Source organism: Anguilla rostrata, chromosome 13 (genome assembly GCF_018555375.3).
Source record: "Anguilla rostrata isolate EN2019 chromosome 13, ASM1855537v3, whole genome shotgun sequence".
NCBI classification, from domain to species: domain Eukaryota; kingdom Metazoa; phylum Chordata; class Actinopteri; order Anguilliformes; family Anguillidae; genus Anguilla; species Anguilla rostrata.
The window spans coordinates 6,944,745-6,972,160 of NC_057945.1; the positions used below are offsets into that span (position 1 = coordinate 6,944,745).

The window sequence follows — 27,416 nt, forward strand, 5'->3', positions numbered from 1 at the left end:
GCCATTTTGAAACTTAGAAAAGAGGGGAAATCGACCAGAGCCATTGCACAAGCATTGGGGATAGCTTGTACAACAACTTGGAATGTCCTGAAAAAGAAAGAAACCGCTGGCGTACTGAGCAACAGACATTGAACAGGTTGACCAAGGAAAACAACAGCAGTTGATGACAGAAAAATTGTGAGAGCTGTGAAGAAAAACCGCAAAACATCAGTCAGTGACATCACAAACAATCTCCACAGGGCAGGGGTGAAGATATCTCAATCAACCGTTCGAAGAAGACTTAGAGAGCAGCAATATAGAGGCTATACCACAAGATGCAAACCACTCATCAGTAGTAAGAATTGGAAGGCTAGATTACAATTTGCAAAGAAGTACAGAGATGAGCCACAAAAGTTCTGGAACAAAGTTTTATGGATTGATGAGACCAAGATTACCAAAGTGATGGAAAGGCCAAAGTGTGGAGAAAGAAGGGATCTGCTCATGATCCAAAACATACAAGCTCATCTGTGAAGCACGGTGGAGGAAGTGTCATGCCTTGGGCTTGCATGGCTGCTTCTGGAGTGGGCTCACTAATCTTTATTGATGATGTAACTCATGATGGTAGCAGCAGGATGAATTCAGAAGTCTACAAAAACATTCTGTCTGCCAACTTATGGAGAAATGCATCCAAACTAATTGGGAGGAACTTAATCATGCAGCAAGACAATGACTCAAAACACACTGCCAACACAACAAAGGATGTCATTAGGGAGAAAAAGTGGAAGGTTTTAGACTGGCCAAGTCAATAACCAGACCTTAACCCATTTGAGCATGCATTTCACCTCCTGAAGAGGATATTGAAAGGAAAAAGCCCCCAAAACAAACAACAACTGAAAGAGGCTGCAGTAAAAGCCTGGAAAAGCATCACAAAAGAAGAATGCAACAGTTTGGTGATGTCAATGGGTCACAGGCTTGATGCAGTTATTGCAAGCAAGGGATATGCTACCAAATATTAAGTGTTATTTACTTTCATTTACTTAAATACTCTCTGTTCCAATACTTTTGCTCACCTAAAAATTGGGTGGTCTGATACCAAAAGGTGCTATGTTCTAAGTACTTTAACACATCTAGGTGTAAATACCAGGAAATAAAAGCTGAAATTCTTGTCTCATGTTCATCTTTTTATCTCAACCCCAAATGTATTGAATGTATTGCAAAAACAAAGGAATTGGCCTTGCTGTTCCAATACTTTTGGAGGGGACGGCAAGTAAACTCTTCTGTACTCATTGGGTCCAAATCTCTTTAAAGTATTTCTTGTGCTTCCCGTTGGTTTGAAGGTGTGTTCTTAGAAAGCTCTTAATAGCACTGTAACATTTTAAAACATAGTAAAAAATGTTGATTCAATGATAACATTCTCTACAATCTTGTAAATCGCACAATGTACATTTATGTGCTAGGTGGAAATAAACACATAATTAGAAAAAATTAATAATGTTCAAATCAATTCAGACACACACCTTCCTGGCTTGCTGAATTTTCATAACCAAAACAATGGCCTCTGATTTGTGCAATTCAATATTATCATGTCCGTTGCACTTTAAATCACATGTAACATTAGATATCCCTGACCAGAGATGCTGGTATTACTGGTAGTATTATGATTATGCCTATCACACCACACTTCCAATGACCCTTGTTTTATGAAAGTCATAGTGCATTCCATTTTTATGGGTAACCACTTATTTAAAGTGGTCTCCAGTGCCTCATTTGGCTCTAAGAGATCATGCACTTCCTACAACCCAGAATCCTTTGCTTCCCCGAAGATGAAAGTAATATGCCAAGGTAAGGCTCAAAGGCTAACCACTTTGGTTTTAACACTTTTTTTCTGCTTGTGTTGCTTGTGTAGATGCACAGTGAAGTGTTTCTTTGAAAGTTCCCTGATATTAATTACTATGCGATTATCTATAATTTGGGTGCATTGATTGTTGAATCCACACAGTCATCAGTTTGCATTGAACAAGAAAGGGGATTGAGCAACAGCTCAGAAATTAATTAGAAGAGGTACACTCCAGTCCCAAATAGCCATTGATCCGGCACCGTCTTTCTTCTGGTGACACAAACACAATTAAACTAATGATCACGTAGGGAAAAAACGGTGCACTTACTTAACGTTTCTGTTTGTTCCAACCTCCTACAACTACGCAATTTTTGAGAGGGCAATTTTTTTGGCTTGCCGTGAAGACGTGGCGATCATGTTCGGGGGATCGCATGGCAAATGGTGGTAATGAAATATCGACCACTGCGGGATTAAGTGGTCAGAGACTGTGGAAGCGGGGCTGTGTTTAAACGGGAGTGTGACCTAAACTCGGGTAAACTTGAATTGCTGCTGCTGCTGGTCTGTGGAGAACAAGTGATGCGCGGCGGTAATGGACGCAGCAGTGTGGGAGCACTGTAACCGCAGACAAAAAACATAATGCATTATAATAATAATACCATCTTGGCATTTCTCCGGGGGCCCAGGGGCTTATTGTATTATTAATTCAAATGCTGAGCACGCTACGCAACAGACGGAATGATACTTTATTAAGGACATCAGGAACGTCTAGTACAAAAACAGTCCATTCAGTCAGTCTAAATCGGTCATTTTGTTTGTAGCCTGCAGTGAAGGTAACGCTGCACCATGTCTCCGTCTGATCACTTAAGTCCTGGCAAACAGTACCACACATTAACACTCAACGCACACGCAATGGTTACAATGCAGGTTAACAATGGCTTTTAAAAACATATATTTTTTTAAAAACTCAATCACAACCCCCCAATTCACTTCTGCTGGGCCCGAAAAGATCTGAAATAAACGAGCATGTTGCTTTTTCAATACTCACCATCTGTCTTTCATTTTGGTAATTGCTTATTTTTCTGTCAAAGGAGAAAAAAAAAAAAACTGCGGTATGTCCATCTCTCAGAAATTTGTACACTTTATACCCAGAACCAAAATCCCTTTCTAAGTTTCTATTATAGTGCAGTATCCATATTTAATGGCTAATTGTGTTTATGCTAAGATCCATATCGATGTTATGATTATTAGGTCTTCCTCTAATAACCGTTATCAGCAGGGGTGGGCAATTCTGTTCCTGGAGGGCCAGGGAGCATCAAGGTTTTTACTCCTATCAGTTAACCTGGCTCAATGGGTTAATTAGCATTGTACACCAATGCTGGTTCATATCGGTGAACAAAAACAGTAATCAACTGTCACTCATGATTTTATCAATAAGTACAATTCCCATTCATACATGTGATTTTGGCAAATTAAATTATTAAAATTTGAGTTTATGAGAATGAATGAGCACATTTAAAAAAAAACTTGTCAGTTTATGAAGTGTTCTAAAGTTTAAATTACTGTACTAGGTCCTCCTAGTGCACTAAAATACTGTACTAGGGCCTGCCAATGTACTAAACTACTGTACTAGGTTCTGCCAGTTTTTTAAACAAATGTACTAGGGTATAATTAGATGCAAAAAATGCATAAGAGCGCCCCACAATATGGCTTAACAGTTGTTTCTCTAGTGAGTGCATGTCAAGTGCATGTATGACATTAATGAAACTTGGATCAAGTGTTTGTTTTGGTTTGTTTGTTTTAAATTGTGGTATTAAACAAAAATTGACAGCAAAGAAACAAAGAGTCACTGGCATATAAGCGGAAAATATATTTTGAAGCGGATATAAAGATAAGAGATTAAACTCTTCAGTCTCACCTTTGATTTTATATTACAAACAATGGTTTATTCACAGAGAAGCTCGTAACGGAGTGTCTCTGAATGCACTTTCTATTCAGCCATAACGAAATTAGCAGTTGACTGTGTCGCTAAGCACTGTTTTGAAGGGAAATAACTGACGATCTGCGTGACAATAAAGAAAGCAAACCTCCATCACACCCACAGTTAATTTATTCCTATGGAACCAGCTTCTTTTACAACTCCACTGTAGTTGGTTTGAATCAATTAGTTTGAATGCCTTCACTATTGTAATATGAATATGTGCTTTTTTCTGATATTTTATTAATTTCCTAGTTGGTAGTATGTATGCTGCTTTTTAATGCCAGTATATAATGCTCATTGTGTATCGCCCATGCAAAATATTATTTACGGCAGGGGCACAGACCTATGGAGTTATAAATGTGTGATTTGATTGGATGTATCCCCGGGGAGGCGTGGCCTCTGTTTCCTCACGTTCCCTATGTCCTGGGAAGAGATGATCTGTGCCGAACGAGGTTTTGTGGTGGAATCGATGGCAGCCATGTCCCTGTGGCCACATCTACCCACAATGCACATCTCCCTCGTATTCAGCCTGCAGAGTGCTCAGCGTGCAAAGGGTACATGATTATGAGGGTGAAATCATTACATTACTATCACTAATGCCTAGCTTACACCACAGGATTTATACTCACAATCATGCCATTTTCAAGATCTTTAGAAAATCTTACGTAAGTCCCCAGTTTCTGTGTGATCTGTGTGCACCCGCCTCCGACGATCATTCCAATATCCCTTTAATGTGAGATGGTCATTAGTGCACAGTCTTATCCAGAGCGTTGTACAGTACTGGAGCACGTCTCAGATAAAAAAAAACAAACGCATCCTTTCACCAACAAGGCACAGGAGACCCATTTATAATCCACAAGTGTAAAGTTAGCCAAACGGACCAACTGTTAGCATTGTAAACAAAGTTTATACCACTACAGAGCTGACCTCATACCTTAGCAACAGGGGTATTTACAACAGCATGGGGTATTTGCAACAGCTGTGGTATCTATAACAGCTGAGGGCATTTACAGCAGCCAGGGCTTCAGCTATTGGACCGAAAGTGATATGTAGACATCTGTCTGAAAACACTAAAAAGTGCGGCAAATTAAACAGCGCTATGGAACAGTCCATTTGTCATTTGATTACACAAAGGTGGCAAAATATATGGCGGTCCTGGTAGGGGAGCTAAACGCGTTAGTGAAGTAACAGGGCTATCTGTCTCCTGTGGACAGGGTTTTGTTGAAGCCGGTAGCCTAGCGCTTATTGCTTTAATGTGAGGGAAAAGTGGAGAAGGAAAGCACCCTGCCAGGGTCCCTTTGGAAACGGCTGGAGGAAGAGTGCGTGACAGACCTTTAATTCGTCTGCAGACGCTCCCCGAGTCCCCGCGGAGAGCGGAGCCTGGGCGCGAGAACCAATCCCGCGGTGCGCGGGAGGGCGTGCCGAGTCCTCGCCACGGAAACGAGACGCTTCGCGCATCGCCTGCCAGCGACGCGGCGTTGTGTTCAGGAGCGAGCGTTCTGAATGCGCGGGCCTGCTCCTCAACACAGCGTCAGGCGTGTTAATGCAGACAGTAGATCCTGGATTCAGTCGATAACTGGCCTTAAACTTTTTCATGTGAACCCGTCCTTTTCCTTCATAAACAGCTAGAGTTCATTTTTTATAAACTCTGAGGTCACAAAACTGTGTGGCAAAGAAATAGTGTTCAGCTGTATTTGGACACTGCAGAGTGGCCTATCCTGTTAAGGCTCTGTTCCAGTGTGTGAATGGGCCCCATAGTCTGGTATCTGTTAAGGCTCTGTTCCAGTGTGTGGATGGGTTCCATGGTCTGTCTGGTGTCTGTGAAGGCACTGTTCCAATGTATGGATGGGCCCCATGATCTGGTATCTGCCAAGGTACTGGGAGAGTAGTAGAAAGCACCAAAATAATTGTAAATAAATGTGGGTTCGAATCTCGGCTTGGGGCCTTTCTGTGTGGAGTTTGCCTGTTCTCTTCGTGTCCACGTGGGTTTCCTCCGAGTACTCCGGTTTCCTCCCACAGCCCAAAGACATGCAGGTAAGCTAATTGGAGACTTCAAATTCCCCTTAGGTATGAGTGTGTGAGTGAATGGTGTGTGTGCCCTGCCATAGATTGGTGGCCTGTCCAGGGTGTATTCCTGCCTCTCACCCAATGCGCACTGGGATAGGCTCCAGCACCCCCCGTGACCCTGCTCAGGATAAGCAGGTATAGATAATGGATGGATGGATGGACATAAATTAGTAACTAAATGAGAAATAAGGAAGAAGGAAGAAATGTTGATTGAATGCATACTTAAGTGCTGAAGGTTACATGTTATCCAAAGGTAAGCGTTGTCAATAATATCTAAGAACATCTGCCCCCCCCCCCCCCCCCCTTCAGTCATACAAAGGACATTCTTTATCTTAATTTTTAGCAAGACAGCATTACATCCCGTTTTTAAGATTATTGAATGTCTGAGGTGTAATTTTTCCCCTTCACATGAGTTTCCATCGCTGAAGTTATGGATTCATAAAACAGTACCTGGGTCTTCAGGCTAGGATTCCAGAACGTTATTAGTAGAATTATGAATTCAATTCTTCCAGAAAATGGTATTAGTAAATTGTTTCCTTGGAGGGTATTAATTAAACAATGTGTTTTGAATGAGATATGTTGCCTTTGGTAATGCTTAACCTTAAAAAAATAGTTCTGAACAATGCTGCATAGTTAAAGATGGATTGGTTCCAAGTCTATCTTTGGTTAATTATTTGGAATGTATAATAAAACTACTACATCATATTTGCACCCTACAGGGAATTGTGAACAACAAAAAACATAAACAAAGCTTGCCAAACAGGACAGAATGTAAAAAAATCTAAATTATAAGGTTTTTAATAAGCCAGGGGGACAATTATAATATTGTGGCACGTCCTGTTTTCATAAATGGCCTACCGACGGAGGTCGATGGTTGCAACGATTGACTGTGTTCTTTCGCTTTTAAATCTGCTTGTACCGAGCGTGTCAGCTAACATGGTGCAAACCCAGCATTAGCCCACTCAATCAATCTGTTTGGAGGGGTGGGTGACTGTAGCCCAGGGGGGGCTAACCCTATGAACCCCCTGAATCACCTGAGGACCACCTGTGGGTCTGCCAGTGGTCAATCCTGCTCCAATACTCTACATTACTACAGCACAATTGGACAGCACAAAATCCAAGAGAATGTGTGTGTGTGTGTGTGTGTGTGCGCGCATGTATGTGTGCGTGCGTGTGTGCGTGTGTGCGTGCGTGCGTGCGTGCCTGCAGAGAACGACAGTGAAGAGAGGAAGACTCTGAGTCTTCTAATCATCTTGCAGTGTAACTTGCCTTAATGTTCCAGAGTAAGTATTGTGTTAAAATGTGCCACTCAAATTGGTGAAGTGAATAGTTAAATGTTCTGTAATGTGAACCGAAATTCAAATGAGAAATGGGGAAGTTCCATTTATTGTCAAGGGCATTCATGTCTCAGCGAGGCTATGTAAAATATATTGGTGCTTGGTATCGGGTATCTCCATATAAATTCTGCCTGTAATAACTGCTTTACTTCACTGGTGAAATGATACCAGGATATTACATTATTCAAACAACCATAAAAGATACAGAAAATTCTACTGCACAGCTTTAAAGTGGTTTGCTCTTTCCATTTATGAATAAGCAGGCTGCTGGGTATAGAAGCACCTTGTGATCGTACCATTATCAATAGATGGAGCCCTTGGTCTTCACAGGCATATATTTATGATTTATTGTGTATTTATGTTTTGCTAAAAGTGCTATATATTACAATATACAATATATATCAAAATATTATTTCACACAAACCTGGGGCCATAATAAAAATCCCATCTAATGGAATTTAGCTTCAGCCAATTTCCTGCTCGGGCTGGTGTGGCACACCCCATGCCTGCACTCCTCCGGGAACCTGGCATTTTCCGGGGATGCATTTAACCCTGACCCACACCCTGCGCTGTTTGCTATCGAGGCAGGTAAACACAAAGGCCGAGACTTGGAGTGAATCATGACCACCTGTGACCCAGAGTTTTACTGCCTGAGTTTTACCATCTGAAATAAAAGAAGTCTGAAGCAGTGGTCTTCAAACCTGGTTTAGAAAGACCTGCCCCTTCTTTTTTCTTTTCTTTTTTTAAAAAACTTTTCAGACTCAGAAATTTGGCGAAGTGAATTAACTGTGTAATCTACTGCTTTAGCTGATAATATAAGTAACAACACATCCAGTGTCCCTACACACAGTAAAATGTCCAGTGTTAATTTAACTCTAACCGAGTACATATGAATCCAATAGGGACCATATGTACTCTGTAAGTTAATTTAACACTGAATGTACTGCTGTGTAGGACGAGGACTGAGGAAGTAGAAATTTGGATTTTACTCATAGAAATTAAAAATGTGGTTTTCCCAGTTGCAGTAGCCTGGACTGTAACTCAGTGGTTGAAAACACAGTTTAACTCAGGTTTTGCCTTCTGTAACCCTTCATGAGTCTTCTAAATTGAATTGCCTTGTCTGGCCTTATCCCACAAATAATTGTCATCGCAATAACACTTCACTTGAACTATAGGCCATAAAGGTGAACTTATATTGTCGTAAGCATTGCATACTACCAGCTGTATATTACAGCTTGCGATAGATGTTATCACTCTTACATAATATACGCTGCAATCACTTTGTAGGAGTTATTTTCAAATAATCATAGTAAAATTTGATGCATTCATTATGATTTGGTTAACTATAGCAGTCCTCACCTGCTTTTTAGCCAACCCTCAGCATTAGGTCAGTAGAGCCTTCTTTGATTGGACGTAAGAAATGACTACGCCTCCCCAGACATCCGATTGGTGCTTAATGGTGACTGACGGCAGTGGTCCTGCACTGTCACATGCTGCAGTCTGTGTGGTTATTCGAACCACAGACGTGTGGCAGGAGCATATTTTATAGAGCTATAGTGCTATTTTTTTTAATCCAAGAGCTGTAGCCTAAATACATAAAGTGCAGTTATGCTACCCGTGCAAGTAACAAATGGGGCATGAAGGTTAGGGTAATAAAAAATTAAGAGATTACATAAAATTGAAAAATGTAGGTTTTAAGTTATAAACTGGGTGATTGCATTTAATCATAGTCAGTCTTTAACAGTCTGCTGTCATTGCTCGACAATGCACTTGTTGAAATTTGACCAAACTGGTCGGAACCAACAAGTATCACTATATTTTCAATATTTGGAAAGATTTTTTCACCTGCGTGCGAGAACTGCCCAGGGCCATTGCAATGCCATTTTGTGCAGATTGCTAATTGATGAGTTTGGAAGATCAGTTATGGAAAACCATGAAATGGAGTCCAGATCAAACACGCATATCACTCATGTGAAAAAGTAAAAACAAAGCTGGTCAGTAGCTTTCTCACTAGCAATCACTTATATATTCTGTTGTTGATTCACTCATGTGTTCTGGATCATTGTCTTGTGGCATTTCCCAACTTCTATTAAGCTTCAGGTGACAGACAGTTACCCTGACATTCTCCTGTAAAATTTCTTGGTACAATTTTGAATTCTTTGTTCCCTCAAGCTGTTTAGGCCCTGAGGCAGCAAAGCAGGCCCAAACTATAATGCTCCGTCTACCATGCTTCACAGCTGGGATGAGGTTTTGTTGTTGGTGAGCAGTGTTTTTCTCTCCAAACATAGCTTTGTGCTTTTCTGCAAAAAATAGTTAAACTTTTGTCTTATCCATCCATCGAACATTGTCCCAGAAGTATAGAACATTGTCCCAGAAGCATTATTATGCATCCAGGTGGTCTTTTGCGAACTTGCAGCAATCTTTTTTTGGGGAGCAGTGGTTTCCTCCATGGTGTCCTCCCATGAATACCATTCTTATTTAGTGTTTTTCTTATAGTGGACACCTGAAAAAAGTTCAAGAGATTTCTGCAGGTCCTTTGCTGAAACCCTAGGGTTCTTTTTGACCTCCTTCAGCATTGCACACTGCACTCTTGCCGTGATCTTTTCAAGATGCCCACTCCCAGGGAGAATAGCAACAGAACAGAATTTCCTCCATTTTGTACACAACTTGTCTTATTGTGGTTCGATGAACACCCAGGCCTTTAGAAATACTTGAATGTGACTTAGATGAAGGTCAGACCACATTTAATAAGTAATTAATGCAGAAATCCGAGTAATTCCAAAGGGTTCGCACACTTCTTGCAACTGTATATATCAATTTTTTTTTTTAAATGTCTGTCTACTTTTGTTTTGTGTGCTTGCATGGATGAATTGCAAACTGTGCAGAACATATTGAATCTGTCTGTGTGCAGTGTACCAGGTGAATAGTGCCATACCTCATTGCTCCTTGACTTTTTTTTTTCCAGTTAGCATTCCGTCCTTGTTTATGTTCCTTCTTTACATGTGTTGGGACAACAAAATGGTTATTTGAGGGTCACAATTAACCCCTAACTGTATGATTAGTCAGTTGGATATGCTAATACAGTGTATTTGGGGACCCCATGAAGATAGCAGTTGTATTGGAAGTTTCAATCCCTGTAGGCAAACTGCATTAGAAGAACTGAGTAGTCTGATTATGACAATGATTATGAGAGTAACTATAACAGTGATGCTTGTCATGAGCCATATCTGTTGTGACTGGTAACGACAGGTGTTTTGTCATGACTATGGCAACATCATGTCACCCTCGTCCCTCAGGTTATAAAGAATACCCTCTAAATCAAACAGGAAAATGGCTGCAGCAACACCAGAGGAGATACCCAGTATCTGGTGATGTTTATGGGTCACAGACTCCTGGCATTTGCAACCAAGTCCTAAACATGAACACTTTTTTTTTTTAGATTATGTTAATTTGTCCCATTACTTTTGATCCCTTAAAACTATATAAAAAAAGGCTGTAATTCCTACATGGATAATCTGATATGGACATAAACACCCTAAAACTAACCTCATATTCATTGTTTTATTTTAATTCCAATTTGATAGAGTACAGGGCCAAAACAACAAAAGAATTGTGTCACTGTCCAAATACTTACGCACTGCACTGTATGTCATAATTATGGCAGCATTATGGTATGCTCAACCCTCCGGTCATAAAGGTGACACAGAGGGTTATAGGTTGATATTAGTGAAGTTTTTCACTAGTAAGGGAAGGAGGAGCGTCAGTGCTACAAAAGTAAACGCTATCCTCATGCTAATTAATAATAAGAGGAATTAGGCTAATTGCCTATAGCCTAGCAATAAGACCTAATAGGTCTAGACCTACATACTGTATGGTTGCTGATGTTTAACCCAGTGGAAAACTTCTGTGAGCTCAGCAGCACCGACTTGGTCATTAAAAGCCTCATCTGGCTTGAGAAGAACCGCCTGGAGCAGAGCATTCGACTGAAATAGAATTTTTTTCTGCTAGCTTTGTGCCGTTTTCCGCTGCCATGATGTTTCATGACTGCTTCCTCGCCATGGGATGCTCTGCATATTTTACAGTAAGCCTTAGCGTTGCCCTCGTGAGAAGCGCTGGTCCAGCTGTGTGGTTTCTCCCGTTCAGTTCTGTACCTGCAAATGCTTTTGGGATTTTCCCCCTGGTCCTCCTGGTCTTTTGGATTTCTCCTCTCCTCTCCACACTCCTCTGCACCCCCCCCCCCCCCACCCACCATCATACATTTAATTTAACAGTACCTCCTAAAAGCATTTCATGGTCATCATCACCATGTGCCTCGTGTAGTTAAAAAAAAAAAATGATATACAACTTTCTTTAGAGCAGTCCACTAGCCTAGTCCACACACCTTTAGGAAATTTTACCGGACCAGCTGCTCTTTATTGGCTACACAACAAGAAATGAAAAGGTTTTCATTTTTTTATTTTCAGCAAATGGAAACTGGAAATGGAAATGGTTCATTGCAATAATTATCAGGACAAACTGCGTCCCTTCGTTGGGACACAGGACAAAAGGAACAAAACGCAGCTCTCCTGATCTCCCAGGATATCAGGTCCCCCTCCTGACTATCGCAACACAGTTCATTATCTTCCACAGTTCATTATATTTCACTCGTGTCAGGAGACTGTAATACTGTAAGAAAAAAAAAAAACAGGAAAGTTCCTCCCTGAATTAGGTTTCACTGGCAAAAAGCAAAAAAAGCTTCACATCCATCCAAAGAGCAGAGCTTCATTCACTTCACAGCCACCCAAAAGACAGCAGAGCTTCAGCTGCTGTCCTGGCTGCAATCCACTCTGGCTTTGGAGTCTGTGGACACATTCAGATGCATTATTCAACCCTGCTTAAATAATTCATAATAGCTGTGTTTTTGATATACATGTCTGTTTTGGAAGTACTTTCCACAATTGTTAAGGTAAAGAAATAAAAAGATTTTCTCATTAGACTTTACCAAACGCACCTTATCAAATAAACATATGCTAATTATTGCGTTGTTCTCTATTCTCACAGAGTAACTACTCTGCCACCCAGAAGGTTCTGTATTAAGATAATAGCAAACCCAGCTGGGACTAAAACTGTCAACAAAACAAGGTTCACTGAAGCACTCAGGCGTTTGACTCCGTAATGGTAGAGGGGTTCCTAAAAAGCGAAATCGTACTCCACACGTAGAAATGTCCCTGTGAGTGGGGTCACACAAATTCTGGGAATTTTCAAGGGGAATATTGGGATTTGTGGGGGGGGGAGTTTTAGCAGTCTTTTTTTCTTCTGATTCGACAACAACAACAACAACAACAAATAAATAAGTACTTTTATCTTGTAGCAAATTGAAGTATGCATACTGTAATGTATGTAAACAGTTGTTACACGGTGCCAAAGGCTATTATGAATGGGGTGCATAATATATTCTTGAATGTCAAGGGAGGTCAATTTAGTTAATCTTCAGATTTTGATAAATGTAATATAAATCAGTGAGTAATAGATTATACTGTATGTTATGACATAAATGACATGTCTTGCGCAGATTTTCAAGCGAAGTCATATATATATATATATATATTATACATACACACACACACACACACTCACGGCCACTTCATTAGGTGACAGGAGTGGCACCCGGTGTGGTCTTCTGCTGCTGTAGCCCATCTGCTTCAAGGTTTTACGTGATGTGCGTTCAGAGATGCTCTTCTGCATACTTCGGTTGTAACGAGTGGTTATTTAAGTTACTGTTGCCTTTCTATCAGCTCGAACCAGTCTGGCCATTCTCCTCTGACCTCTGCCATCAACAAGGCATTTTCACCCAGAGAACTGCCACTCACTGGATATTTTCTTTTTTTTCAAACCATTCTCTGTAAACCCTAGAGATGGTTGTGCGTGAAAATCCCAGTAGATCAGCAGTTTCTGAAATACTCAAACCAGCCCGTCTGACACCAACAACCATGCCACGTTCAAAGTCACTTAAATCACCTTTCTTCCCCGTTCTGATGCTTGGTTTGGTTGTCTTGACCATGTCTACATACCTAAATGCATTCAGTTGCTGCCACGTGATTGACTGATTAGATATTTGTATTAACGGGTGCAGTTTGCAGTTGAACAGGTATAGCTAATCAAGTGGCCAGTGGGTGTATGTGTGTGTGTGTGTGTGTGTGTGTGTGTGTGTGTGTATATATATATATATACATATATATACACTTATACAATAAGTGTCCTCTCCTATTCCTACTTCAGCTTTGGAAGTGAGTATAATTATGGATTTTTGGGGTAATTTATCAGTGACTGCTGAATTCACGTTGAACAGTGCTGGAAAATTAGATTTTCGAAAAGCCCTTTGGAAATCACATAATTTGATTATGATTATGGAAATTATGACACGGATTTGAATAAAAATCATTGAATCAGTTTTCTGAAGGAAAATGGCTTTGTGTTTGACACAGTTGACAAGCTGTCCCAGAGATTTACAAAAGGCACTCAACCAGTAAGAGAGGATAACCTACAAGAACTCCAGGGCTGCATTTTCATTTGGTAGTTTTTCAGTGGAGAGACAATCTGCCAGTATTTGCCACTTAAACGTCTCAGCGCCAATATACTGAGATGTTGTTTATTCCCCTTTTACCCGGAATGTATGCTATGCTGTTAAATGTAATGTCTAAAAAGGTAAAAGGCACCACTTGAAACATTAGATTTGATGATTGGCGAGAGAGATAGAAATGGCGTTTGGAACGTGTGCGTGGAAACCCAATTTTGCTGTTTGGGTGCACTCTGAACAGTTTTTATATTGCAGAAAAAAGGTTATTTATTTATTTATTTTTACCCTGGTTCAGGAAGTTCAGTGCTGACTTGAAACATAAATTTTGTTATATGAAGCTGTAGTGTTCAGATAATGTGCATGAAGTGTAAACCTCATTACTGTTTTTAATAAGAATAGCATCCTGGGTGGCAATTTAAGTGTTTTTAAAGAATATTCATTACTCATGAATATGCAAATCGTGACGCATTTTACCATTAATGTTTGCTCTGACAGCCAAAAAGTTTCAAAACCCTAAACAATATCTGTTTTTTCAATAAACTCAAAATGTGTGTGTGTGTACTGAATGTTTGTGTGTGTGCGCGTGTGTATACGTGCGTGCGTGTGCGTGTGAACGTGTGTGTATGAGCGTGTGTGTGTGTGTGTATACGTGCATGTGTGTGTGCGCGTGTGTATACATGCGTGCGTGTGCGTGCGTGCGTGTGAACGTGTGTGTGTGTGTATGTATGAGCGTGTGTGTGCGTGTGTATACGTGCGTGTGTGTGTGTGCGTGTGTATACGTGCGTGCGTGTGCGTGCGTGTGAACGTGTGTGTGTGTATGTGTGTGTATGAGCGTGTGTGTGCGTGTCTCAATTCCCCTGAATTGTTGGTAGCTTAGTTGTCACCGCTTCTTGGGATTTGAAAACATTTTGCTTTAACAGTGTACCATGACGAGCTGTTATTAACACAGCTTGTGTTGATGTAGCCTATCTGGAGGAGAATTTAAAAGATAAGGAAGAATTTCACTATAACCAAAGTTTGGGGCTTTATTGTGTGGCTGTGAGCAGTTATCTGAATTCTGTGTATTTTTCAAGGAGGTCAGAGAGTACTGAAGTTGATGTTTTTAATTACTTCTGTGGAAATCCCTGAATCCCTGAAATAGCACAGGCAGCTTGGTCCTTCCAAGCTGTGTGTGCTATTTGGGAATCAAGCAAGCTCCAACATATCGTAATCTCTAGGCCAATATATACAAAATTGCTGTTCAAATATGCTTTTCATTGTTTTAATTTTATGTTTGGAAGAATTAATGGAGTTTGCTTCAGAGTAAAATGGACTCCATGTTAAGGTCGAGGTTTGTAGCAATACTGCCAGTATGAAAGTTTCAGAGCAGATCTACACTCATAACCCCTGGAGGCTCAAGGCCTGTCTCTCTGGATTTAACTGAAGGATATTTCAGAGGATTAAAAATATTCTGCACAAGAGTATATTCATTATGCTAATACTGTACATGTTTACATTTAATTGATTGACTCTCCTTTAAATGCGGTAAGGATTTGGACTTCTTCGCAGGGAGAAAAACAAGTTTATCTGACTGCATGCATTTTTAAAACCTGACTGCATTTATTTTTAAAAACTGGAATGTTTAGGAAATTTTGTTAGTAAGAGGGGGGGAAAGATGCTGTGGAAGCTGATGTGTATGGAACCTTTGGTGCCTTCCCAGATCTCGGAGCCCTGGGCAGTGTCCTGCACCCCCTCTGGCTTTGTCGCAGATGTCTGGGGACATATTTTTTTTCTGGCTTACAAGAAACCTGGGGGTCCTGGGACTTGTAACCTGTCTCTGCTCAGAGGATTTGTGACTCAATTCCAAAATCTCAGAGGTCTTCAGACTTGATATCTGAATCAGTACTCTGAGATCTTGTGACTTAAATTCTACTTCTGAAACTCAGAGGTCTAGGGACTTGTACCCAGCACTGAGTGAGGTGAGCGGTATTAAAGTATTTGTGGAACTGTGGAGTTGGAAAGGAAGATGCAGGTGAGGTGAAATCAAGATGATTTATTAATTAACATAATCGCCATAATCTGTAACTTCATATGGGTCCCACACAGGCAAAAATACCGCTGTCTGCATTTATTTACCGTTGTTAGCCCATAGCTGCTAATAAAAAATATATTCTATGTTCCATTTTACGTTCTTTATGGTGACATTATGCGTTTTAATTTCTATCTGCGAATGAGGCATGATGCACTGCATTGTCCCAACTTTACTTTTCTACTTTAGTAGATTCCGACTATTTGTTGGTCCTTCCAGTTTTGTATCACCTGGAAATTGAACTAATGTACTTTCAATGACCCTGTTAAGGTCATTGATATAGGGGCTACGCAGATTGGGGTCTAAACTATGCATAGATTAGGGTCTGATCTATGTATAGATTCTGGTCTCAGCAGGACTTTTAATTTTCCCAGGGACATTCCCTTTTATGTTTGGTGAGGGGAGAGGGACAGAGAGAACAGGCAGCATTCTTATTTGGTATGGACATAATGTTGTATGGACCCTGAACAAGTTTGGCCGATCCAATTATATTGAAGATCAAGTCTTGCACAGTACACAATTCAGCCCAAATAAGGTATGGTCAGGAAATAGGGCTGTTAAAACCTCACCTATCGCCAAGAGAACCCCCCTCCCCGTCCTCCAGAAAGAGAGAAACTACTTACTATACTTTTACTATAAGGCTATCTCCCTTTCAATAAATGGGATTGCCAGACAGGCCCAATGTTTATGCAGCATGCACCAGAGAGCTTTGATGACCCGCGCCCTGACGGCCGTGGCCCTGTTAGGTGACTTTGCAGCTGCGGTTCACAGCCCACAGTATTTATGACTCAGTCAGCGTGCGGCGGTGGAATCTGGATGAAAGTCTGGCGTCACTTTCATCCAAATTCAAAGATGCAACGTGGTGGTTAGAACTGTCCAAAATCGCACCTTGCGATGCCAAAAAGCATATCTCCACATTGGCTATCTATTTTATGGTTTTTGTATGGTTTGTATTGGTGTGGTTTATGTTATACTTGGAAAAGCTAATGAAATGGAGCTTTGTAGTGATAAAAGTGAAGATTTGCACTGATTTCTTTATTGGTTGTATGCAGAAAAGGACTTGAGCACATTTAACGAGCCCTGTAAAACATAGCAATATCTCTAAAGTACGAAGCCGGCTGCTCAAGGACTTCAAAGTTAAAGGTTAAGGAATTGTGCTGTACATGTTTGGAACTTGTTCCAACTGTCCTAAGTCTTTTGCATGTGCATCAGTATGAAAATAATGCATGAAATTTTGGTGGGTTACAGTTGCGGGATGATAAAAACTGGTTTGTATTTTAACATTCAGAATAGTGCGGTCTGCAATCGACTGTGACTGTGTCAGTGATGACCGCGGCGGGGCAGTCCTGCAGGGCCATGCACAATTGGGCGTAGCATCACCCAGGGATGGAGGAATCACCGTATCTCATTCGTCACCGGCGCCCCCTGCTGGTGAACCTGGTGCGTACAGCCTGCTTGCTCAAGTTGCACATGAAGTGTCTTCCTCTGACTCATGTCTGTTTGAGCTTGTGGGATGTGGTGCGAAAAGCCAGAGTTTTTTGGGGGGGGGGGAGGGTTGGGGGTTCAAGTGCCAGTTGTACTTATACTCTTTTTGAAATGTGTGTAGTTCCACAGGGGCATTTGCATATCGCATACTTACTGCAACGGGCAGGTGCTTCATTTGCAATGCTAAACCTCGGCTAAAAGTTAAGAGGATAATGCTGTTTGTGCTCATCATATCAGCCATGACACAGACAATTTTCAGAGGCCTGCATGTCAGATTTATGGCAAAGCTTTTCAACCTGTCTCCTAGTGCAGCTTGATCTGGATCCTGAACTGCACACCTACTCCAGCAAGTCAAACAATTCTCTCTCTCTCTGTCTGTTTCCTCTCTCTCTCTCTCTCTCTCTCTCTCTCTGTCTCTCTGTCTATCTCTGTGAGTGTTTGTACATATGTCCGTATATCATATCACGGACAAAATTGGTAACTTATGAAAAAATGTATTGTTTTTAATGAGCAATTTAATCTGTATTGCTAGTTCATTGCACCATACTACACCAACACATCAACCGGTGATGGCAAAAAAAACGAGCACAAAACACGTCATTTCAAAGGAGTCGAAGGTGCTAATTATTTGGGGAGGCTGAGTAGTTGAGGTGAGAATGTATGTTGATGAAGGGGCGTGGCTGTGGTGGGTGGAGCAGCCCAGCCCCCGTCAGACATGATAAAGCAAAGGTCAAGGTATGTGGAGCAAACAAACAGCTGCGCGCTCCCAAAAGATTTAAACTGCACATCTGCAGGGCAGGGCTTTGCGTACCAGTGTAAGGGACTCAGGAAGGCTGGTGCTCGAAGGCAGCAGAAAGAAGCTCAAGAACGGAAGTCTTCTGACTGCAGTGTCCTCAAAATGTGTCAAGCACATAAATTAACACAAAATGGCGGCGATTGAACAGGCTCGTTCATTCTGCCACAACAAGTATTTACAGGGAGCTTTGCCGCTACAAAGTGTTTATTTATTTATCTTGTTGCCTTCGCTGAGCTGTAATAAAATGCAATCTGCGCGCTCGAATGTTGGACCGAACCAGCCAATCAACCGCTGATTTGTGGCCAATCCCATTTAAGAGACGCAATGTCCCAGAAATTGGGAGATTGTTTGTTCAGCTTGTGCGAATTGGAGACGCAGCGACCAGTCGTATTGTATTGCCTGCAGAATTGGTAACTTGCTACGATTTTGTAGTCTTTTTTTTAAAGCATCTGTTTAATGCCTTTTCCAAAATTTAGAATGTCCAGTCGTATTATCATCATTGCTGCAACCTCCACTGTCGATTTTGGAGGGAGCAGATGAACATGTGGTCTCCTCGATAGAGCAGCTCTTACCCCAGCTGCAAACACTGTGTTGGGGGCTTCAGCTAATTCACCTGGGCTGGGAATTTTGAGTCAGCTGGTTCAGCTGCTGCTAATGGTCTTCACAGTTATGTGAGCGTGCAAAAAAACCCCAAAAAAAACAGTTCAGAGTTTGGTGAACCGAAGTGCAGTAGGTATGTTTTTCACCCAGGGGCTGAAGACAGGCAGTGACTCGGTATATGTCTATGCTTTTTACAGAGAGACTGTCAAAAAGATGCTTTATAGAGGAAACAGGAAGGAAAACTGGGCAACAAAAAAAAAAAAGAAAAACTCCCCAGTGGGAAGACAAAAACACAAACGGTGGAGAGAGAAAATGCCCCAATGGGAAGAAATCTCGGGGGGAACCTGTGGTGGAGGAGCCCATCCTCTGTGGCCAGCCCGTTGTAATAGCAAAGAATGGTAACAGGAGTTCAATGACGGATCTATCAGAGATAAAGATCTAATGGGTTCGGCAGGTGGCAGTCTGAGGTATTAAACTGGCAGGTAAAATATAGTCCAGGTGAATAAATGCATGTTAATATGAAGCTCAGAAGGGTGGGGGGATGCATCTAGGCCTCCTGGTTGCATCATGGTGTGGGCTTGAACCAGGATAAGAGGGTCCTGTTCCTCTTACCACATGCAAGCACTGGGGCTTTCTCACTACTGGTCAGTTGACTGTGGGCTACTGTTAGCCTACTGCTCTCCTTCTGTTACCTTCTATTCCCTTGTTCGCAGGTCTCTTCTGACATAATCTTTTTGGAAATGGTTGAATTTTATATTATTGGTAGTTTTTATAAAAAACCATTTGCACTACATAAAATTAGGGCTAGAATCAAATATACCAAATCATAAAAATCATCATTTTCTTTTTTGTACTTTCTGATGATCATTTTTTATTATAAAATCAAAACTGTAAAAAAAAAGATAGAAGCATGTACATGCACTTGAAATTTACATCTGTCTGTTTAACCATCTCAGAGTGTTTGTGTATTCTTGTTTGGATGTATGAACGCGTGTACTTTTGAAATATTTATACGGCAGATTTTCATCAGAGCTGAAGGTGGTGGACCGTATCTTAACGCATTTCAATTGCCCCGACTGTCTTTTCCTCCTTAAATATATTTCTCTTTGCGGTTTCAATGTTTTTGTTTTACTTCTAATAAATCATTCATGGAAGATCCACAGATGAAGTCAAATTGCCAAACAAAAAAAAAAATATATATATATTTTCCCGTGAAGCTGGAGCATAAATCATTCATGACATCTCTGTTCTCGGCCGGTGCTCAGTGAGACGTGCTGTTTCTGAAGAGAAAAAGAAAATCACACCGCAGGTATTATTAGAGGTTCACTGCCATTAACCGCGCTGATGGCAGAACGCTTTTCTTCACAGCTACCGTGTCAGACGAGAGCAGAAGTAACGATGCTTATGGACAAATGCGTCTTTCCGCTTCGAGGCTGAATTTCGAGCGGGTTTTTGAGGCTTCGGTGTTTTTGAATGCTTAATCTGAACGGCGTAGAAATGTATAGCGCCAAAATAAGTACGATGGCCAGACACTGTATTACGCTTGAACATTTAGTACATTTTCTTACACTGGGGGGACTTTCACACATGTAAGCCATTTATACAGCAGGGTATTCACTAAGGTAATTCAGGGTAAATACCAAGCTCAAGGGTGCGACAGCAGTGCTTCAGCTGAGAATCGGACCTGCAGCCCCTAAGTGACGCACAACCTTCACGCGATGCTGCTTCAGAACAATTTTGACCCCCAACGGGACTCCTCAACCACACGCTTGCCTTTGAAGTACGTCTCATCATTATCTTGTACATGGTCGTTGACGTCAGGATGTCAGGTTGCCACTGCTCATCTTGCCGTGCGGATTATTCCACTGATCATTGTGAAGCAAGCAAATCTCATTAGGGGTGATGTCCCCTTTAAAGGTACGGGTCTTCAGGGTAAATTAGGCGCTGCTTATTTGATCAAAAAAGCCAATGGAGTGTTTAATATTAGAAACTGTCTCTCTAACCTGAGAGCAGCTCATGGTGCTGGCTTTGGGGATCTAGGATCAGAATGTACATTAAACATGCAGGAATTACTATGATCTTAAATCACAGAATGGTCTGCTCAGGGTTTCGCGGTGCATGGAGTGCTTAGCTACTGTTCTGCACTCTACAGACATCTCTGTGCTATCATGTGATTCCTATCCGGGGGGAATGAGTGGGGAGTGGTGCTCTGCTGAGGCCTCACTGATCTAGTGTGGATGGGCCCCATGGTCTGGTATCTGTTAAGGCTCTGTTCCAGTGTGTGGATGGGCCCCATGGTCTGGTATCTGTTAAGGCTTTGTCCAGTGTGTGGATAGGTCCCACAGTCTGGTATCTGTTAAGGCTCTGTTCCAGTGTGTGGATGGGCCCCATGATCTGGTATTTCTTAAGGCTGTTCTCCAGTGTGTGGATGGGTCCCATGGTCTGGTATCTGTTGACACTGTTCCAGTGTGTAGATGGGCCCCACAGTCTGGTATCTGCTAAGGCTTTGTCCAGTGTGTGGATAGGTCCCACAGTCTGGTATCTGTTAAGGCTCTGTTCCAGTGTGTGGATGGGCCCCATGATCTGGTATTTCTTAAGGCTGTTCTCCAGTGTGTGGATGGGTCCCATGGTCTGGTATCTGTTGACACTGTTCCAGTGTGTAGATGGGCCCCACAGTCTGGTATCTGCTAAGGCACTGTACCAGTTTGTGGGTGAGCTGTTTATAATATTGCTGTCACTTTTTGCTCAATGAAATATGCATATTTCTGTAACTTCTGTGTACACACACACGCACCTTCCCTGTACATTCCATTACAGATTTGTCACGTCTTCTTTCACTGTTGTGCGATAAGGGTGCCTGTCACCCACTGGGAAATCTGACCTTGTGGCACAAGAGCTTAACTTATGGCTGCAGGAGGAAGGTAAAATATGAGATATGCAATGTGGTGCGTGGATGTGTGCAGAATCTTGAATCAGTTGTATGGTCCAACTCTCCGCTGTCTCTATAAGGGACTTTTCCCAGCTGGCCCTGCAGCAGAATTTAGCTGATCTCCCTGGGAAGGAAGAGTACTTCTGAAAGGAGACGACGCTTTTCTTTATAGGTCCGAACCGTGGAAGCGCTTACGCTGCAGTTTTACACACACAGAGCAAAAAGAATGCAGACCCTTTCTCCTTCCTGTTCCAGCCAGACAGTCATTTTCAAGGCACTGGTAGCAACAAATCGTGTTTGTCAGATCGCAGTACCAGACCAACTCTGTTGCGCTGTACACTTGAAAAAAAAACAAAGTTCCTTTTTCAGTTATTACATCGCATAACATAGTTTCTGTTGCCAAAAAAAATGTAACGTACTGTTTCAACACGGAAGCTCTTGATTCATTTTTGAGGAGGAAGGACGGTAACAGAAGGTACTACTTTTGTTCCAAGCTGGTGGTTTTATCTGTGAAGACAACCGCGCCGGAACGAGCTTGCTTTGTGACATCCCGTCTCTCTGTCAACCGTTCAGCCATGTTTTGATGAGTGGGAGCTCACTCCGCTTTCATTCAGGGCTCAGATGATGCTGTCCGCGCCGCCAGCTGTGCCTTTGAAATTCCTGCGGTGGCATGGTCCGGCTTGTTTTATAGGTTCTTTGAAATTACCATCTGCTTAAGACTGTAAAACGAGCTAAACTGGTTCAATTAGGGAAATTAGATTAATTTATTAATTTAGGGCAGGGAATGAAAGCGGGTCTTCCTCTGTCCCTCGAGAACTGGGAACGAGCAGCCGAAGCCATAAAAGCGAGATAAAATATTTTCTTCATAATTTCCAAAAACTCTCGCTCCCCCCGGGTCGTCCGGGCCAAATGTATTAACGCGAGATTAAATTAAATGGATTATGAAATATGCATCGTGCCGCATTCTCTCCTTGCCCTTTTTATGACAAAGACAGCCTGATGAAAGAGAAACGCTGAGCCACACCCCCCCTAACCCCCCCCCCACATTAGCGGGAAGCAAATACGGGCCGATCGCTAACCCTTTCAAGAGCTCGCCTCGCGTCCTTGGAGTTTTGACTTGGAATCTGTGCCCTCCCAATCAGAACCCAGAAGGTGGGTGTTCGTATTCACAAATCCCACCTGAAATCTTTTCAATCCGCGATCGCTACGGGCAACGGAACATCCCACGCAGAATTAATCTGCGAGGTACATCCGCCGCCGCAGTCGTTAATTATTAAACCGCCGTGTCGAACTTGGCGAAATCGTGATTCGCCGTGCGTTCAAGGATTATTCGCAAACATGACCACGTTGCTGTTCTCGGTCATGCTACAAGCCTCTTTGTGCTCGTTATACAATACCTTCCTTACATTTCTATACGCATTATTTTTGTCAACAAGATATCAAAGGATTTTTTATTAAAAACATGCAGCATGTTCTGTAAAAAAAAAAAAAAAAAACTTCAAAGATGATTAAAAAAACCACCAAAAGCCTGTTAATGATGTTATTCATTGATGTTTTAAATCCCCAGAGCCAGATATACTATTTTGTAGTGGGAATCTCACAGATACAAGTTAAGAATATCTAATGTGCGCACTATTAGTGTTAAATCAACTCAAGTGTTTAAATGAATCTCTTATGGATCAAACATACTCCATTAGAAGTACTCTGTAAGAGTGGATTTTACACTGAAAACCAACATGTGCTCAGTTTGCACTTTGAGTCCAGATACCGACCACTAATCTGCATTTTCCTGCCTTTATTCTTGCCATAATTCTAAAATGATGTCTGAAATTCCTGTGAAAATGATGAATGCTAATGATCGAGATGAGCAAACTATTATAGCCTACGACATAAATTCACAGAGAGGTAGAAATGGCGTGATCATATCTTGAAGGTAAAATGATGTGTGGTGCATCAATATCTCGCGCTTACATGCAAATGTCCGTGCGGAGAGCCGCTGGAAAACCATTATCATGCTCAATAAGTCTTATTCCATATTCAATAAATCGGCACGCGTGCGGTGAAGTGCGTATGCGATGAAAGCACGGGCCACTGAATTAGCCTTAACGCCTGGGGGCAGGTGTGCGGTCTAAGATGGCGGAAAACCGAGCGGCGAGGAAGACGACGAGCGGATATCCACTCCCGTGTTCTTCGCAGCGCAACTAAATTGCGGGAACGATAATTTAACGATAACGATAAAACAGTAACTGTGATGCAGCGCACCAGACATTCACGACGAAGATTTTGCGATCGAAAAATCTGCAAAAACTCAAGTTTCCCTAGCAGTATGACCTGAGGTAGCCTTCCGGGAGACCGTGTCGGTATCAGCTGGTGGTTTTGAACAGAAGGCTGCTCTCGCTAATGCATCTTCAGCCCTCTGTAATCCGATGCAGACCCAAGCAGAAGGGAGCAGTTGGCTGTGCAGCGGGGGGGGGGCTGCCAGTTCAGAACTGTGGCTGCACGGCTTCTCTGACTTCACTTTAATATAGTTTAGACATACTCCTAGTTCAAGCGGTAACATTAGCCAACTGGCTCCCAAACTTTTTAGGTCAGGCCCCCCCCTTTGGAAATAGGAATGTTTGAAAGACAACTTGAATGCTTTTTTTTTTTGGTTTTTTAATGGACACCCCCCCCCCCCTTGTCTCTCTGTGCTCCCCACCGTGGCAACCTCTGCATTAACCCTTGCACAATATCTTAGCTGTATATACGGCTGGTAATAAAAATTATGTATATTATATTGCAAGTAATAATTGTAAGTTTCTGGAAGTAATAATATCTTTATGCAGATCAAAAGCTTTATCTGTACATTTAGTGATTACCTCTAGCATCAGCAAATCTGAACGAAAGTAAGAGTAGATGCATTGGCTTATAAAGATATTCAAACCCTTGCAGTTTTCACATCTGTGGAGAGAGCAGGCTATTGCTGACTCATTTCTCAACTCGAACCGTGTCTACTTAATCATATTTCTGTTTTATAGCCTTAATGTATTCATAACTGTCCACTCTCGTTCTCTTCCTCTCCTCCTCCGCTGATGTGTGGTGAGCGTTCTGGCACAAAATGGCTGCCGTGCATCACCCAGGTGGGTGCTGTATGTTGGAGGTTGGAGAAATCAGTTTCCCCTCATCACTGTAAAAAAGAGCACTACATAAATGTAAGGAATTCTTATTCTTATGATTATGATGATTATTATTGTTGTTGTTGTTGCTGTTTTTGTTATTATTATTATTATTATTATTATAACCTTATAATCTTAGTTATATTTGATATATATGAAATATGGATGAACCCTTGAAATTGTTCTAGATTTCAGTGTTTTTCATTGTACAGCACTTTGGTCAACTTCTGTTGTTTTTAAATGTAAATAAACTTGACTTGACTTGACTAGACCATGATGACACAAAGGAAGAAAAAAAAACATCGGTGTTGCTCTGCCCCTTTTGCGGTTTCTTGCAGGACCAGTTTCTTCCCGGTCCAGGCAAACAGGAAACCTGACGGTACATCTGTTCGTCTCTTTCTCCTGCCACCTGCTCCGCCTGCGCCAACTAGGCGCGGGGTTTCTGGGTAAAAAAAAAGCTATCTGCTCCCGCCCGGCGCCACTTCCTTTTCAGCCCGAGCCCTTAAGCAGGCTTCATATTTAAATGCCAGTCCCCGCCCCCCCGTCTGTGATTGACGCGTGGCGTGATTAATGCCTCCCTCCGAGGGGTCGTGATAAGTGGTCCGGCTACACTATCTGCGCGGGCCAGGCCTAAACAGTCAGTCGGAGCGCCAGGGAAATAATGCGTTTATTGCCGGCTGACTGATGTATAGAAATATTATCTGCTCCTGCTGCCGGCTGGAGATAGGGCCCCGGCAGACTGCGCTCCCGCGGAGATATATGAAACATATCACCTGTGGTGGAGATTATCCTCTCCGGGATTAAGCCTGATTTCCCTCCGTGTGCGGCGTAATGCCTGCTACATATCCATATTAGCAAGAAATTATGCGGGAGGAAACTGTGTGGATGAACAAAATAAATAAATATGGCGAGTTTTGACCTTGTGGAAAATTATCGACATCATGGTGAACAGTAGTTTTTTATAAAGACCAATACTACTGTTTGTGTAATTGCAACTTTTAAAGTGTTTTAAATCTCCTGAAGTGGTGTTTGTCGCACAAAGTTGAAAGAGATTCTGACCATCCTTCAGTTCATTGAGAAAATCTCAGTGGGGTTTTGAAAAATGATAAAATGTCAACATTTCGGTGATCGTAGAAGTGGTGTTTTGACACACTTTATTTTAACAATAAGGCCTGGAGAATACTTTTCCATCTGAACTGATGAATTGCTGTCTTTCACTTTGCTGTTTTTCTCCATTCATAAGAAATGGACAGTCACAATCTACGAGCACTTAACTTTTTTCTGTTAGATAATTATAAAATTAAACATCGTTCTTATTTATTGTTCTGTATTTTATAGTAATATATTTGAATTAAATTCATAAGAGGGCTGTAATAGACCTAATTTCATAACTTGCTTATGTTCATAAGAAACCATTTTTATTCAACTCTGAAGTCGGTTGGAAGAGGTCGGTTGAGGAGGTTTTAGCTAAAGACACAAAAGATCTTCAAGGCTCCTGTATTTTTATAACCCAAATACTGTCAAAAAGCTCTCAAAGAGCATCCCCTGCATCCGTTTTAGAACTTATGTTCATAAATAGGAACTACTTTTTTTTTTTTTTTTAAATATCAATTTTTTCCCCATGACATTCATGGTTGGAATTTTCATTTAAACACACGCATTGTTTCACCTTCTCCATCACGATCAACATATCTGACATACTTTCTTTCGCTGTGTTTCGTTTACTTACCTTTCAGATGTTGAGCTCTGGGAATTCGTTCAGAAGCTCCTTTGGGTCTTGGGAGCATTCAGACTCCTCTCTCTGTGTGGCCGGCCTCCCATACTGTGAATGCTGTGAGGTGATATCTTTTCAACCTAAGGCCAGGCTTGTCTGTTTCTTTGCAGTCGGACTGTAATACCCCTACCTCCGGAATAGACCAGCAGCATTGCACTACCGCCCTGCTAGGCTCATGCAGTCCACCTGGGAATAAAAGAACGCTTTCCCAGTCCTGTTGCGTTTTCGCCCAAAAGAAGTGAAGGTCGAAGGCAAGTTCAGGGGCGGCCGAGTGACTCATCCAGTCGTAGTCACGCTGACTCTGAATCACTCCTCGCGGCCAACGAATCACCCTCCAGTCATACAGGCCCAGGGGAACACTCCTATTGCTTTTGCTCTGTTTGGGCTGATGACTCCATTGGGCTTGCGCAACATTGGATTCAACGCTCAAAGGCTTTTTATATGAATCGCATTTGAGTAATTATCATGACAACCTCATCATTACAAATATGGAATCACTCCACCGTCCCTGTTCTACTTCAGTTTAATAAAGTCAAACTGCATGGAACACACAGTCTGGTATCCGCTAAGGCACTGTTCCACTGTGTGGATGGGCCCCATGGTGTGGTATCTGTTAAGGCTCTGTTCCAGTGTGTGGATGGGCCCCATGGTGTGGTATCTGTTAAGGCAATGTTCCAGAGTGTGGATAGGAATTTGAGGGAGGGATTCAGGACCATGTGTCATCACTCACCAATGATCAAACACACGAGAGTCTGCTTGCTCAAGCTACACACAAAGTGTCACATGATCTGTGCAAGTTCAGGCCCTACTTGTACATTTAAAAAGAGCTGAAGGAGTTATAAAGTCTTAAATCCC

At 41.9% G+C, this 27,416-nt stretch overlaps 1 long non-coding RNA gene across 5 annotated transcripts in view; it reads left to right on the top strand.

Annotated features, from left to right (window-relative positions):
* Nucleotides 1-1,717: 1,717 nt before the first annotated feature.
* Nucleotides 1,718-27,416, top strand: part of LOC135238099 (uncharacterized) — a 55,901-nt gene continuing 30,202 nt past the window's right edge. Inside the window, exons 1-3 of one of the 5 annotated variants that reach the window (XR_010325015.1) lie at nucleotides 24,404-24,823; nucleotides 25,126-25,166; nucleotides 26,524-27,108. This is a non-coding gene — a long non-coding RNA (uncharacterized LOC135238099). Of the gene's footprint in view, nucleotides 1,822-24,403; nucleotides 24,824-24,919; nucleotides 25,167-26,523; nucleotides 27,109-27,416 lie in introns of those variants that run through there. The other 4 variants (XR_010325012.1, XR_010325013.1, XR_010325014.1 and 1 more) reach the window with 4 other exon arrangements.